General features: G+C 35.0%; 1 protein-coding gene and 1 pseudogene across 1 annotated transcript in view; one reads left to right on the top strand and one right to left on the bottom strand.

Annotated features, from left to right (window-relative positions):
• PDE3A (phosphodiesterase 3A) overlaps window positions 1-17454 on the bottom strand; it is a 326308-nt gene that overhangs the window by 267980 nt on the left and 40874 nt on the right. The window lies entirely within an intron of this gene.
• LOC136321003 (large ribosomal subunit protein eL32-like) lies at window positions 10407-10919 on the top strand (annotated as a pseudogene).

Below are 17454 nucleotides of genomic sequence, written 5' to 3'. Positions count from 1 at the left end.
AAAATTGAAATAATAAACATCCAAACAAGAGAGTTTGATCTGTGGTGTTTCTTCATAATTTAATGAATTGTAACAGAAAGCAAAAGTTCTATGTGGAGGACTTGAACTAGACAGTCTACCACCAAGTCCTAGTCATTCGAACTTTAGGATTCAATCAGATGTGCCTGGAACCACCAAGGATCTGGAAATAATTCTTCAGATGTGTAACCATTTCCGTTTCAAAGAAGAGCAAGAAATTATTTGGATACCCTTGAGCATGTCAGTCACTAAACTGGAATCATTTTTGTTTTATAGACTTAACCAAATATTCAGTATATTTGAGATTATAATAAATTTATGTTATCTAACATTGCAAAGTAAAATATATATATGTGCCTTTTTATTTAGATAATCTTTCTTTACTTTTTACTAATTCTTTCCAATGTGGAAATACATACATTATATGGTTAAATTTATTAAATTCCAAAATACTTATCTTTTATGAGAACAATTAAAATTATTAAGTCCATTATATTGCTTTTTCAAAGAAATTATAGCAAATCACAGAACCTGAACATGATCTAATGTCTAAAACTTGGTAATATTACTCCAATAAAGGGAAATATCTTGGCAAGATGAGTTTAAAGGAATTTGAAGATGTAGCACATACTTAACCCTAAGAACATATATCTAAAGACACAAGAATGAAATACCAAAAGAGAAACATGCCTATAAACCATAAAGTCAGCTTCCAAGGCTACACCAAGAGCTATCCTCTAATGTTATCCAGTAATGCACTCTCATTTCACCCAGTCCTTAAAGAGAACCCTTAGTATACTAATAGAAATCTCAAATACGATTCATGCATAAACATCACAGACACACAAAATTTCCATCCTTCATCGCCTTTCACCCAGCTAGAAATGAGAGATTAGATCCATGGGTTTTCTCTGATCAGATTCCAATAGCATACAATACTCAGTCTTTTATGACAACAAATATACTCAAACTATATTTGTTGACATAAAGTATTCTTAATAACTTACTAATCCTGCATTACAAGAGTGTGTGAAAATTGAGAAAACACTATATTAGGCTTGACCAGGCAGTGGTGCAGTAGATAGAGCATCGGACTGGACGCAGAGGGCCCAGGTTTAAAACCCTGAGGTCACCAGGTTGAGTGTGGGCTCATGTTGCTTGAGCGTGGAGTGGCTGGCTTGAGTGTGGGATCATAGACATAACCCCATGGTCGCTGGCTTAAGCACAAAGGTTGCTGGCTTGAGCATGTGGTCACTCACTCTGCTGTAGCCCCTGGTCAAGGCACATATGAGAAAGCAATCAATGAACAACTAAGGAGCCACAACGAAGAATAGATGCTTCTCATCTCTCTCCCTTCCTGTCTCTCTGTCCCTATCTGTACCTCTCTCTTTCTCTGTCACAGAAAAAACAAAACAACAACAACAAAAAACCACACCATATTAGCCAGTCTTGATCCCCAGTTTCCAAAATCAGACCAAGTAAAAGTGAACCAATTATATTACCTTTTTACTTTTTTCACTATGGGAAGTAGACAATAGCCCCAACAAATTTAATCTTAGCCATCTAGGCAATCATTTAACAGTATTAGGACCCTAATGAGTTTTCCAGGGATCTTCACTGCTCAAGCCCAGCAAGGATATAAATAGATACGTTTGATTTTAGAGAATGTGAGAAATTGAATTTGATTTTCAACAATATACAGGAAATCTAATACCAAGACCCAGCATCAGTACTGTTATTAAGAACTATGAACTACCCCTATTATTGGATTGTTATAGAGATGCATGTAACTTTCATTATATTGATTCTACTTTTGCTTTCTAAAGCAATATACAAGTGTGTCCACTTTTTTTAACAGCAATTTTGTAAATACTGGAAACAGGTGTTTTAGTTTCTGTTCATCTTCATCAAGAGTCAGGGTCCTACTTCCTCTTTTTCTACATTATTTCCAGACTGCTGGAACTACAGTTTGTTGATGTCTTTCCGAAAATTACGGTGTCTTGGACAGAACACAATATTCCAACTGTGATCCGGCCAGTGTTAAGTATGTCAAAGACAGTACTTCTCATGATATGGACACACTATTTCTATTACTATTGCCTTAGAAAGTCTTAAGAGTTTTTTCTTTTTCTTTTTCTTTCCTTTAAGCAGCAAAATCATACAGTTGGCCATTATTAAATTTGTAGTCAAGCAAAACCTCCAGATGTTTTTTAAAAACAAAAATTTTCACATTCAGTTTTCACTTAGAGCCAGCAACCACTTACTGCAGTAAAGGCAGAGAATTCAGAGGAGTGGCCACCTGAGAGAGGAATAAAAAATATCTGGGATAATCCACTATATTTTGTTATAAAATCTGTTCTACTTGCCATTGTCTTTGCTTAAATCTTCAACAAGGAAATTTGGTAGTTTTCAATGGGGAAAGTCTTTAATATTCAAATACATGTTTATGTATATGTGCTGGTAACTATTCTGAGTACTTTAAAAATATAAACTCATTTTATTTGGATAACCAATCTGTGAAGTAGATATTATTATTATTATTATACACAATTAACAAATGAAGAAACTGAAATGCAGACAACTAAAGTAACTTGCCCCAAGTCATACAGCCAGTAAGAAGCAGTGCCAGATTCAAAACCAGGTAGTCAGAGCCAGATTGGGGCTCATAGTCATATTGTACTGTCTCTTGATCTTAAAATAAATGCTTAGAAAAATTGGCCCTGTGTGTGACACTTGAGAACAAACAAAATAATATAACATCATCCTCACACTTCTATGTTTGTCTTAGTTCCATTAAATAGATAACAGATAAATAAATAGAGCCATTATAAGCAACACAGAAATTAGTCATAGACATTTGCACATTACTTTGTATTGAACCCAAAATATAAAGGTCACTTTAGGGCTGATGAAAAGATCACAAAATTTAATAACTGTAAAAAAGTACTGGGAATAATGTCTGGTTCAAGCTGAGTGCTAGCTATACTTAAATATCAATTTTATAAATGTATTTATTCATATAAGTATGCAAATATGTAAACTCATATTTATCAATTACGGAGTTCCTTAGGGCAAAAAATAAATAAACTTTTAATTAAATAGTACTGAGATTTTATTTTTAAAAGTGAAATATTCTCTTAAATATAAAAGAGAAGCATGGTAAGAAAGTAGGCAGGACTATCAGAAACACTGAATGATGAACAAAAAAAAAATCATATCATCTTTAGCACCCATCTTCTGTTGGAAAAAACTCCACTACCTTCATTTATATCACCAACATATCTAGATATTAAAGATAAAACTACTCTGAAAAACCTGAATGACTACCAGACATTACTGGTTACTCAAACCAATCCAGACACCTGCCTCTTGAAGTACTCTAAATTAATATTTTTGGCAACCCATATATGTTCCTGCTAACCAAGGTTATCTAAAGCATGTTCTTTTGTTAGTTTTTTCAAATGAGACAAGATTCCCTAGACTGTCATCTTAGCCTAAGACTAAAGGTCACATACCAGTAAGACTAGAAGCAGCTATCTCATCACTAGAGCTTCTGACCAGACTAAGTGCTCCTTTGGCTTTGAGGTTTGGTTGCGGTGCTTGCTGTGGGAGGAGCTACAGCAGGACGTGACTGCCCCAAAGGACAGAATTCAGGAAGTCCAATGTCATTACATCATGAGCCACTGTCTTGAGATGCCTTCCCTTGCTGATACTGTTTTGAATTTTTATTATTTTTTTATTATATTTATTGTCTATACTTATCCAAGTTTATCACTGGCTTTTGGTTTACTCTACTATGAGTGTCAGTGATAAAAACTTGCTTACTTTTACAACTTTCTAATAAATAGATATTCTGACATGTACATGCAGCAGTTTCAGCGTAAATCAACGTAAGGTGGCTGTAAACGTGATTCTACACCACTTCCTAAACAATTTTTGTTTTGCATGAATAGAAGCACTGCATTATTAATTCATCTATGAATTTGTTAGTGATTTGCCATGATAGAATTTTCTAATAAAATAGGTTCATAAATATGTTGAAATTCTTAGCTTAGAAAGTCAGCATCTATATGCTCCTCGACATCATTTGTATCTATTGAATTATTTTCCTACTGAAACAGACACTTGTGATTCAGGAGAAGTAATTAAAGGAAAAAGGAGGGAGAATACGAGACAGACAGTGGGAAGTCCACTAACATCAATTACCTCCCCAAATACAAAAGGGATAAGATAATTTGTTGCAGCTCATAGCTCCGTTAATCACTACCTTTTTCTTTCTCATTGCCATCATTTCCCCTCCTAACAACTATGAACATACCATTTTTTTATAGCCATTCAATAATACAGCAAGACTAATATGATTACTACAGTACTGTTAAGAACTGCAAGAAAAAAAATAGTCTATCCTTTCCAAGTTTTACTTTGGTAATATCTATTTTCTCTTAATTAAAAAAAAGCCCAAAACACAACACTTTCTACTTCTAGTTTTCATCCTCTCTCACCAACTTCTACCTCACTGCTACTCCTTCACCCTGACACTAAACCCGACTGCACTCACACCCTAGTTCTCACTCAATTATTACTACATACATTACTACTCTTTCTGTATCTTTTGCACCCAAGTGAATAAAACACCCACTTTCTACCCTGCCTTTGCCATCACTTAGCCTTACCTTGGAATGTGAGTTCCTAAAAGAATTGCTTATTACCTCAGCCAGTAGGTCCTCCAAAGCATCAGGAGACTACAAGGATGTGCTGTCCTGGACCACCTTGTTACAAACGGAATATCACTTTTAAGAGGAGACACAAAATGTAGGTGGCGGAGAGAGCAAAACACAGATCCACCACTCACCAGCGCTAAAATCTTATGCATGAGAGTCTACTTAACCTTTACAATTATTTTTAAACCAGAATTAATGTTTCTGAAAGTCTGCTTTTGAAGGAACACACCTTTGTTTATCCAGGTGCATGAAGCTGTTTTCCTCTGCCATAGAAAAACAAGTTCAAGGCATTATAAAAAGTGTGCACTTAAAAAGATCACTTTAATCTCAGCCGTGTGTGTGTGCTATGAAACATTTCAGGATTACCTCAAAAAAGAAGTCAACCAAGAAAGATACAAGCATGTGAGTATCTGTATGTGTATGTGTACATTATGTCTGTGAGAGGGTGAGAGGGAGATTTCGGAAGAAGCTCAGTTCTTAACAGAGATGCAATATCTAATTGCCATTACTTTTTGTATTATTTGAATGCATGAAAATACAAAGATTTATAAGGCTCTATATTAAATGTGTATATATTTCTTTTGTATATTTTATATGTATCCTTTACTAAAAATGTGATAAATACATTTTGATAAATGAAAGGCCACAATTTTTTAAGAGGAATAAATATAGAGAATGGCATTTTAAGTTGGTACTGCATAAAACCAGCATAACTGAAATCTACCCAGCCTTTACTGGCTACATATTCCAATGATTTGTAATATTCTAATTATCATGCAACTGAAATATTACACTATTACTGTTAAATAAATATCATAGAAAATTAGATAAAAGAATCAGTATTGTAAATTGTTATTCAAAAAAAGTAAGATGTTATTTTCTGGCAGTAACATTATGAAAGACAAAAAAATTTTTTTGTTAAAAGTAAATACTAGATTATTAAATCAGATCTCAAAAGTATATAGCAATCTTAACTGAATAATCTTTACGATTTTAAAAACTGTTTCTATGGCAGGAGATAAATGTGCTAGTAGTTCTAACTACATTTTAAAATTCATATATTCCCATAAAAATATTTACATATGTCTTCCCTTTGGGAGCATTTAGCTACCTGCTTTTACTTTCTTATAGGGAGCAGGAGACAGGGTAGCACTGGTAAATGGGATACTCTCCAGTGTTCACCCAGGTCTAAATGGAGCTACTGTCAGGTCCTGCAATATAATTTTTAGACACGATTTTGTTGGAAATAAGTATTTTTTAAATTATGTTAATTTTTTTCCAATGGAATATTCCCTAAAACAGAAGTTCACATGTATTGTAATAGATGCCCTCAGTGATAGCATTAAACAGAATAAAATTTATTTTTATGTAAAGGCATTAGTTCCATACATAATCTAATAGTTAAAATAATTTTTTCTTTGGATATCACTTTTAATTATAAAACTTGCCCTTCAAAATCTGGACTGTCATTTTAATATACTAGATAGCAAGTTAGTGCCACCTTAAAATTTAAAAATAAATATAGCAATAGCTGTAAAAAAAAACATATCAAGTTGAAACTTTGCAATTATTGTTATTTGGGAAATTTATAATATTAGTAAAACTTTATATTTTATGTGGGAAAAGAAAATGCAGTTATAACAGAATTTGAGCCAAATTATCCTAGACTGGATATTCTCAGAGCTTGGATTTTCTAAATATTTGCCCACTCTTGACTTTATGTTGCTCGTTACCAATCTATGTTTGTAGGACTTCAAAGGCCAGCTATTCCAAGGAGCAAGAAGCTAGACAGACGTGAAACCTGAATGCCACTCTTAGGAACACAGAGTGCTCTGGCCCAGCCACAAAGCCAGGCCTCATTTCACCTCTCCCACTTCCTGTTAATAGCAAAGGTTAGAAACAGATTCTGTTCCCAAGCACAAAAGTCAGCATGTCTTTATTTTTATTTTTATTACCAATAAAACTCTAAGCGGCACACACAGGTACAAGTTTTTTACACTGTTTTCTTATTCTACACCAGAGTTATAAACTCTTAAAATGGATTGCAATATAATGGTTAAATTCTACAGATTGACTTGGCTGCAATTAAAGCAACAAATATTATTGCCAATAGGAAATTCTCACAGTTTTGAATTGAATTATCTGGTGTGAACATAAATTTAAGTCTTATAAAAACATGTGTAAGAACGTTAATTTGATCATCAAAGTTAGATCCATTACTAGTACAGAATGTCTCCTGAACAACAAAATATAAAATTATATCTATACAATGGCAAAATAAATGACAGAAAAGTCAATGTTGAGGGAAAAAACAAACTAGAAATGTATACAAACTTTTATGCCTAAAAATCAAAGTTATAATATGTTAAGGTATTATAATGAATATGGGTAATTTCCAGACTAGTGGTACATATAAGTTTATCGAATGTTAACTATTTAATTTGTCATCACTTTTATGGTTTTACCATTTTAACATCCCAAGCACACTGTATATCTGCTCATTTTAAACACCTCCCATAATCAGAAAAAGCATTTATTTTTTTATTCTAGTTCTACTACTTGGGACATTATGGAACACGTCTATCCCTCATATACCTGCCCTTCCCCCTATTCCTATTAAAGTCCAGTCCAAATGCCTGACAGAACTTAGAGATAATTGATGAGTCCAACAAGAGAATTGCCTGAATAAAATGCAACATACACACAAAATATTAGAAAGTTTACAAGTAATAAAAATGATACAAAGTAATATCCTAATACTTTTAATGCTGTATAAATGGTTATAAAATATTATTATTTTAAAAATACAGGAAACCAATCAATATTTACACTATAGTCCTAATTATGTAGACTATAAAAGCATTGAAAACCTAATGGGAGAAATTGATAAAATATTAATGATTATTTTCATTTTTTGTTGTCTATTTCAGAAAGAATTTAAGCTAACGAATCATTTTTAAATGTAACTACAATAAATAAAATTGAAAGAAAATGGATAAGGAAAGTAGATCACCAGAAAACAAGACCAGAAACACCAAGGTGTAGCCTTGGAGGAGGGGGGAGGTTAGTTCACAAAAGTGTGCTATTAGGTTTGGTGTACAGGATTCGCTTAGGCCACAGCTGGGCACTAACAGCCAACACAATCGGTCATCTGGACCACAGTTCTCAAAGCAACAATTACAATCAACTTTTATTAAGTACCTATTATATGCCAAGTTTTGTGCTCCTCAATTTACATGCATTATCTGATTTTATCCTCCCCACAAATCTAGGGTTGGTATTATCATCTTCCCCTTTTATAGTAGGAGAAATTGAGGAATTTTAGGTAGCTTGAAATAAACTCAACCAGTGAGAGGCAGTCTGATAGCCTCATAAGTAGTCATAAGCCAATTGGTATTCCAAAGGCCTGTTGTAAGAACTCCTTATAGGAGGTTGTGGGGAGCTTTTGGGACCACTCTCGATTTTCTACATGTGAAAACTAGAATAGCTCAGGGAAAAGGAGGACCTAGAGGTCAGGCAACCACGAATTCAAATCGAGGCCCTTCCACCTATTAGCTTTCTATTATACATAATTAATAATCAAATTAGGAATGCTTGATATAATTATTATTCTTGTAAATAGAAAACATATATTAAAGATATTTTTATATTAGTTCATTTAATTGTTATAAAAATATTAAGAGACAATATAGGTAAATTGCCTACTATATATATATATATATATATATATATATATATATATATATATATGGACTCTACAAACATCAGCTTTTATATTCTACATTTTTCATATTAAATTGTTTTATAAATCTTAGGTAGTAAACCTCTTCATTATACCTGTAACACTTTTAACACTTGTGGGGTAAACACATGCTTCCAAAACTTCAGTAGGACAATCACAATGCTTTAGTGCCTAATAAGCCGTAACCACACTGGGAAGCAGTTCTGGCTGAAATTGGGCAGATGAACTCAGAAATTTCTTGATGTCTCTTTAAGTTCAAACAACCTGTACCAGACAAAAGTCCATACCCTTACATCACAAGCTTCAGTAATGAGTGGTTACCACAGAAAATAAAAAAAAATAAGGTCAAGTTTAATCTTTCAAGCTTATGGTCTGTATTAAAACTTGGCATTAATTATAAATATATCAGTATCCTAAGATAAAACTTGTGGTTTATGAAAGTTTCCAAATAAGCCAATTTTAATTCAAAGTAAAACATAAAAGGAAATTATATCATTATAATATCTGATTTAAAATGTCCTTTTCACATAATGGTACTTTTTTCACTGCAGATTTATTTTCTCAAAACATAAACCATTTCTAAAAGTTAAGGACTGCCATATAAATGTCAAATAACTGTTAGCCTATGACATATCAAGTAGAGGAGAGGTTAAAATAAATGTATTTATTCATAATCTGTCAATGTCCATATATTACAGCATGAATTCTAGATGGAGAAACAAAGTTTCTCATATTGTACACACATTACAAACACTTTGGTTAAGGTATCATTATTTGTAAAATGTGCATTTCTGCCTTCAGTGAAAATAACTAAATTTATTCTGTTAATAAGACACACTTATAAGAAAAAAATCACAATAGTCCAACTTACATGCCTTGAATATAAAATTAAGAGGGTATTTATGTGACTTTAAATTATTTTACAGCTATACAAACTATTTCTAAAGGAGAGGGTTCTTTCTAAATGAGAAGGTACTAGGCATCATCCATAGTATATATTCATACCCATGCATATATGAAGTACCTGAGCTAAGAGGAATTTTCACATAATCTAAAGAAACCGCCTAGAAAATTTTAATTTAAAATTCAGATAGTGTCTTCTAATTCTTTTTTTAATAAAGTTTTTTTTAAATTTTTATTTTATTTATTCATTTTAGAGAGGAGAGGGGAGGGGAGGGGAGGGGAGGGGAGGGGAGGGGAGGGGAGGGGAGGGGAGGGGAGGGGAGGGGAGGGGAGGGGAGGGGAGGGGAGGGGAGGGGAGGGGAGGGGAGGGGAGGGGAGGGGAGGGGAGGGGAGGGGAGGGGAGGGGAGGGGAGGGGAGGGGAGGGGAGAGACAGGGGGGAGGAGCTGGAAGCATCAACTCCCATACGTGCCTTGACCAGGCAAGACCAGGGTTTCGAACCGGCAACCTCAGCATTTCCAGGTCGACACTTTATCCACTGCGCCACGACAGGTCAAGCCAGTGTCTTCTAATTCTTAATAATTTTTGAGGACTTTAAGAAGTAATGAAGGCATTCAGAGAAAGCCTTAAAAAGATGCAACTGAAATACACACCAATACAGAATTAAGTTGTTTTACATAATGTGTGCAAGAGTACTCCTAAATTTGGAGAAAACCTGTAACTTTACAAAATGTTATTTATGCTACTATTCCTGGTACATAGTGGCTGCTTGATAAATACCTTTTAAATGTTTAATTCTGCCCCTATTTTAAATAGTGACCATTTAGTCATACACACACATACAGTATGTATATGCACACTCACACACACAAAGGTATTTGATGCATTTATTCTTGAATTTATACATTTAATTTATGTCTTATTCACTTACTATCTCACTTATTGATTGAACCATTATTTATTCTTCCTTGAATACTTAAATTGTATCAAGTAGCTCTTGGGCTCTTTTTCTCGGCGCTGCCTGTGGAGATGGCAGCCATTTCCTACTTGGCACCATGGCTGCCCTGAGACCCCTGGTGAAACCCAAGATTATCAAAAAGAGAACCAAGAAGTTCATCCGGCACCTGTCAGACCTGTATGTCAAAATTAAGTGAAAAAAAAAATTAAGTGAGACTGGCGGAAACCCAGAGGCACTAACAACAGGGTGCGCAGAAGATTCAAGGGCCAGATCTTGATGCCCGACACGGGTTATGGGAGCAACAAGAAACAAAGCACATGCTGGCTGCCCAGTGGCTTTCAGAAGTTCCTGGTCCACAGCATCTAGGAGCTTGAGTGATACTGATGTGCAACAAATCTTACTGTGCTGAGACTGCTCACAACATCACCGAAGAACCTCAAAGCCATTGTGGGAAGAGCAGCCCAGCTGGTAATCAGAGTCACTAATCCTAATGCCAGGTTGCACAGCAAAGAAAATGACAGATTGTTTGTGCATTGTGTTTGTGTTAATAAAATTTTTAAATTCTGCCCCCTCAAATAGATCTTTGGAACAAGGGCTTTAAAGACAGCTAAAGAAAGCAATTTTTAAAATTTTTATTAATTTTAATGGGGTGACATCAATAAATCAGGGTACATATGTTCAAAGAAAACATGTCCAGGTTACCTTGTCATTCAATTATGTTGCATACCCATCACCCAAAGTCAGATTGTCCTCTGTTACCTTCTATCTAGTTCTCCCTGTGCCCCTTCCACTCCCCATTCCCCTCTAAAGAAAGCAATTTAATTTAGTTGTCAATTAGCCTACATAGGAAAATTAACCTAATGGTAATTTATTTTGTTTTGTTTTAGATAAACTAGACTACTCACTATCAGATAAATTCAAAGGTGCCGATATTCACAACTGAGAATTTGTCAGTTTTAAATCCCTTAATCCTTATTATGTTCACCCATGACTTCAGCTACAACCATAATCAACATGGGAAATGTCCTGGCAACTAAAGTCCATACTAGGCTATGGATAATATTGAGCCAAAAATGTACACCTTAGAATTAGAAACCTTGGTTTTATATTTCTAACTGAAACAGTGATAAGCCCCATTGTGTGATAGTTTAAAATCTACCAAAATTACACCTTTGGGATCAGAGATTAAAATGGTAGGAAGTTACTACTTCACTTTATAATGAGGAGGTTAAAACAAATAGAAATTGAGTATCACACATCCAGGATCACAGCTAGTGCATCTGAGTTTGGACTAAACCCCACTTCTGTCTGACAACGAAGTCTACGCTGCCTCTAGGTTTCCCCAGTTCTGATATCCTGAGAAACCTCTCAGCACATTACCAAGGAATTAAGAATAAACCACAAAGGCCGAAGGCTTATTTGGAGGGAACCAAATACTCTATCATAAAATGATCACCTTGTTTGGGGGTACAATAAACATCACCTCCTCTATGGGAAACCTGCAGGATCACAGCTTGGCCATGACTGCAGTTCAGACACACATGTTTTATCTGTCAAACGAAGGAACAAAGCCAAATGGAGCAAAAAAGGAGCGTGGGAAAGCCTGTGGGTTGGGGTAAGGGTTAGGGAAACAGCTGCTATGGGCATGATACAGAAAGAAAGAAAAAAATAGCAAGAGAGAAATTAGCAATAAATAGGACATAACTATCTCTGCACTCTGTGGTTTAGAAAGAAGATCTTTAAATAAAAGATATTTTGGAGGGTTAAAAAATATGCTATTAACTTTATCAGCAATCCTGTAAGGTTTGATCTTTAGGATAAAAAATTAATGAGTATTTTATGATCAGAATTTTATGTATGACATACCTGTATGTCTAATAATTTATATTTGCTTAGACAACTCAACTTAAAAATAAAAAGCAGCAGCCTTGCTTTTAAAAATAACAATTACTGCCCAGAGTTCACACCATGACAAAAGAGAGGTACTAAAAAAAAATTAACAGTAATTCCACATAACTGTGTTTCTACTATGTGCAAATAGCTTACTTGGCCAGGAAGGAAATGGATGAATAAATGTGTCCCCATCTTTAAAGAATTGTCCCTATCTCAGAAATATGCAGGTTTCATTCATTAAGTAAATAGTATCTACTTTTTTCCAGGTACTCTGTTTCTCTGGATTCCATGAATGATTAGATGGAAAAGTGAAGCGATCCACAAGAAACCTAGAAGTCTAGTAAAAGAGACCAACAAAGCCTATACAAGGAAGCCCATGAGACTCTAACGACACAGAAGTACCAGGCTGAGCAACCAGGGAAAACCTAGAGACAATGTCCAGGACATATTATTTGATAACTTTTATAAGCAGAGACCATGTATACACTTAAATTTGATTACTTGAGAGGCATCTTAAATTTTGGTGCCATCAGAGAGTGAGAAGTATAAACACAGCAAAAAATTTCTTACACCCCACAATTGACAATTCTACTGTAAACCTTTTCTCTTGGTAGACACCCGTGTTCTCAGGAGCACTTCCTTTTTACAGACTCTCAAGAAAGTTGTCTACTTTTATGGCCTTACTGGCTGTCAGTAGAGATGATTCCAAAAACTGCACTCCCTACCAGGATTCGTGTCTCATCTACAGCCTATACCCAAGTTATTTTCTGAACCCTTATTATGAGGTCTTACAAGAATATAATATATACACAAAATAATATATATACTAAAGAACAACTTTCTCAAAGGCTTTCACTGACTTCATAAACAAGGTATAATTCCCTTACTCAGGCAATTAGCATCCCACATCAATTTAGTAATATTCATGTACTTATAATTACCTAATATATTCTGACTATACCATAATCCACAAGGTCAAGAATGATGTTGGTTTCTTCATTATTTCATTCCAGCATAAGATGCAATGGATGTTTCAATACGTTATTACTGAACTGAACTGTATAGAATCTGCTTTACGCCATACTGCAATATGAGCTAATCTGCTAATGTATGTATAGGCCTCAAACTCCTCATTCTAATAATAGTATTAGACTTTTACAGCTAGTATGATGTTGTTCAACGTTAATAAAATAAAGGGAACCCCAGGCCAAACCGGTAAAGTCACATCTATCTGGGCTGGAGGAAAAGGATAGGTAATAATGATCCTTTCCACTCAACAATGACCCTGACTTTTAAGTTTCAGAAAAGGACTAGCAGAATTAAGGAAAAAAGTGAAGCTAAAAAAAAAAAAAGGACTGAACAATATTCTTTACACAATACTCATTATTCCACCTCTGTAGGAGGCCCAGTATTTCCAATGCTATTATAGCAGACTATGTGTTCCTGTCAACTCTTGACTTAGGTGTGTTTTTTGTTTGGTTATTTTTTTCCCTTTCATGAATATGTATTTCATTATCCATAGATATAGCAGATACTTCTCATTTTTAAATGATGCCTGGTTAAATATAAATAAGATGTCTATGTGCTGCTCAGGAAGAAAAAAAAACACAAGTAATTAAAAATTTCAAATTTAAAAGCATTTGAAAGTAAATTAAGGATGAGTGGTATGGAAATAACAGTGAAATAGAAAACGACAGTCATGTCATGAAAGCTTTTATAGCACATCTATAATTTAATCTATTATTGTACTAGTAATATAAATATGCCACTAACACAGTATTTATTGCCCACTTACTGCATATTTGCACTATATTTGTTAATGTGGGGCTATAAAAAACAAGTGTTAGTTTTCAAGAAACTGAAATCTAGTTAGGAAACTACTAACTAGTATTACACAATTATAGTAATAGGGTTTAAGAGCAAGACTGCGACTAAGTGAACTGTATATAAAGCTGTAGCAGTTGTGAAGTTTTCACCGAAGTGAGCTCCACAGAATACATGGTACTTGGATAGGTCATAAAAAGAAAGTTAATTGATCTTTTCATCTGTGAAGATATAAAGGTAAAAAGAGGAAAATACAAGTATAATTACTAAATTTTGTAAAATTAAATAACTGAATAAAAGTGGTACATAAATCACATGGTAATAAGATAATTAAAAGAATAACTAGATTATAAAGAGCTCAAAAGTTAAACAGAAGCTAGACTAGACAAGAAATATCAGGTGAAACAGTCGAATGTTTTTTGTAAGAAGGGGTCTATTTGGGATCTCTATGTTGACCAACCATGGGGTTCCATTCATGGTACACCAGTGGGCAACAATCACATGAAAGCCATGATTTTATTATTTATTTATTAGAGAGAGAGAGAGAGAAGGACAGACAGGAACAGCAGTCAGGAAGGCAGAAAGATGAGAATCATCAACTCATAGTTGTGGCATCTTTATTGTTCATTAATTGCTTTCCCATCTGTGCTTGACGAGGAGGCTCCAGCTGAGCCAGTCACACTAAACTCAAGCCGGATGAGCCTGTGCTCAAGCTGGCAACCTAAGGGTTTCGAACCTGGGTCCTCCATGTTCCAGGTCAATGCTCTAACCACTGCACCACCACCTTGTCAGGCTGAAAGCCATGATTATGTGTGCATTTTGATTATGGCTATAAGCAGAGAGAGAATAATCAAAACTTATTAAGACATTATTTCAGTAACTCAGGTACAAAGTGATAAAGGCTTGGACCCTTGGTTATCAGAGGGAATAGAGAAGAAAACGGGTAAATCACTAAATAATGTCAACATGAGAAATGCCAAAATTCTGACATATGCTAAACCATGAATGAACCTTGAGGACATTATGCTAAATGAAATAAGCCAGTCACAATAAGAAAATTCTACATGAATCCAATTATACGACTACCTAGAAGAGTCAAATTTAAAGACACAAAAAGTAGAATGGTGGTTACTAGGGACTGGGGAAGGTGGGAATGGGGAGTTATTGTTTAATGGATGCAGAATTTCAGACTCAAGATGAAAAGTGTTCTAGAGGTTGGATGGTAGTGCTGGTTGCCCAACAATGTGAATACACTCATTATCACTAAACTGTACATTTAAAAATGGGTAAGCTATAAATTTCGCATTATGTGTATTATACCACAATCTATTTTTTTTTATTAAGTGAGAGGCAGGGAGGCAGACACAGACTCTCACATCCACCCCAACCAAGATCTACCCGGCAAATCCTATGGGACAATGCTCTAGGGCCGCTGCTTCAGTGCTTGGCAATGCAGCCATTTTAGCACCTGAGGCAAGGCCATGGAGCCATCCTCAGCACCCGGGCTAACCTTGCTAAAACCATTTGAGCCATGGCTGCAGGAGGGGAAGTGAGAGAGAGAGACAGAGAGAGAGACAGAGAGAGAGAAAAAGAAAAGAGGAGGGAGAGGGTTGGAGAAGTAAATGGTCGCTTCTTCTGTGTGCCCTGATCAAGAATCAAACCTGGGACTTCCACATGCCAAGCCAGCACTCTACTGCTGAGGCAACCAGCTTCAAAATGAAATTAAGGAAAGATTACAAAAATAATTTCAAATTACTTCTAGATCACTTGCTCAGAAGGGAGACAAGTTGAAATAAAGTGGATCTAGCCTGACAGAGGAGAAGAACATCAACTGTCAAACATGTTAGATAGAAACATATAAATGGAAATGTTTCATAGGCAGCTGGAGACAACAGATAAGGGCTCTGTGGATAAAACAGGAAATATCCTGTTTTTATTTTAGTGTCACCATATAGGGGGCAAAGGGACAGAGTCAATAATCACATTCAATTCTGAGCCCAAGATTTTAACAGAGATGTTTTTAAAATATAGTTTGGTCACTTATAGACACAGACCACAGTGTTGGGATTGCAGAAGGGAAACGGGTATGGGAGGGGGTTGGTGGAGGAGGGTAGAGGGAGAGTAGAGGGAGGATAGACGGGGATGGAGGAAGAATTGATTGGGATGGTGAACACTCAGTGTGATATACAGATCATCTATTGTAGAACTGCACACCTAAAACCTGTATAATTCTATTAACCATTGTCACCCCAACAAATCCAATTAAACATTTAATAAATAAATAAAATTAAATAGTTTTGTCAAAATATTTGTTCATATTTTTATATCTCTGAATTGTTAGTCTTACAATGAACAGCATCTTTTGATGAAAAACAGTAGTTGCAATAACAGAAGCGAACTCAACATAGTTTACAGCAGAGCTATCAACAGAATGAAGGGCAGTAACCTAGGGAGCCTCAGGGAAGAAGCAAACCCAGAATAATGAAAGTCCGGAGGCGATTGAGATCCTTATTCCTTTCCCCTCTTCCCATTTCTGCTTCATTCTTTTGGGCAAATTGCTTTTTTATACCCATTAATTCTATAGAGGGCTGGGAAATAGGCTTTTGCATTTTGGAAAAGATTGACTTATCTCACATTTGACCCCAATACCAAATTTCTGGATCAGAATTTCATTGGTCAGCTTGAGTCCAACTGAGTACTATTAAGACAGCAGGTTCACACCAACCAAATGTGGCTTCCAGACATGGCTACAGTAAGTATAGCCCAACCTCTCAGTAGAAATCAACTACAACCGCATTCCAGGGGAGGGGGAAAATGTTAACAGATATGAAAACCAAGTCAGACAAAGAAAAACTGGATTAAGTGGACATCTTTAGCTAGGGGAGAAAACTTGAGAGTCCTAAGAAGTAAATAATAAAAGTCTTTCACTATTTAAACTTACTATATGGAATAGAAAATAAGTATTTTAAAAAGGTCAAAGTTACAAGAGGTAGCTTTTGACTCAACATAATCTCCACCCAATCTATAGCAGTGTTTATGTTTTATGAAATGTTTTATTTATATAATTATGCATATTATCATTCAACAAACTACAGAGCTAGCATTTAAATTTTAATTTAATAAATGGAAAACCAAAGCTAGGAAATTCATGACTTGCTCGATAACAAACAGCTAATAAGTAGTAGAACCAATTTGCAGCAATGTTCATTTGGATCTAAATAAAGCCCTTCTCATTCTTCTCTTTCTTTTTCCCCAGCACTATTGACATTTGATTGACAAATAAAAATGGTATGTATTGAAGTAGTACAATGGTATGTTTCAATATATGTATACATTATAAAATGATTAGCATGATCAACTAATTAACATATCTATCACCTCACATGTCCCATTTCCC

Source organism: Saccopteryx bilineata, chromosome 1, assembly GCF_036850765.1.
Source record: "Saccopteryx bilineata isolate mSacBil1 chromosome 1, mSacBil1_pri_phased_curated, whole genome shotgun sequence".
Classification (NCBI taxonomy): Eukaryota; Metazoa; Chordata; class Mammalia; order Chiroptera; family Emballonuridae; genus Saccopteryx; species Saccopteryx bilineata.
This window is presented reverse-complemented; position numbering and strand designations above follow the sequence as displayed.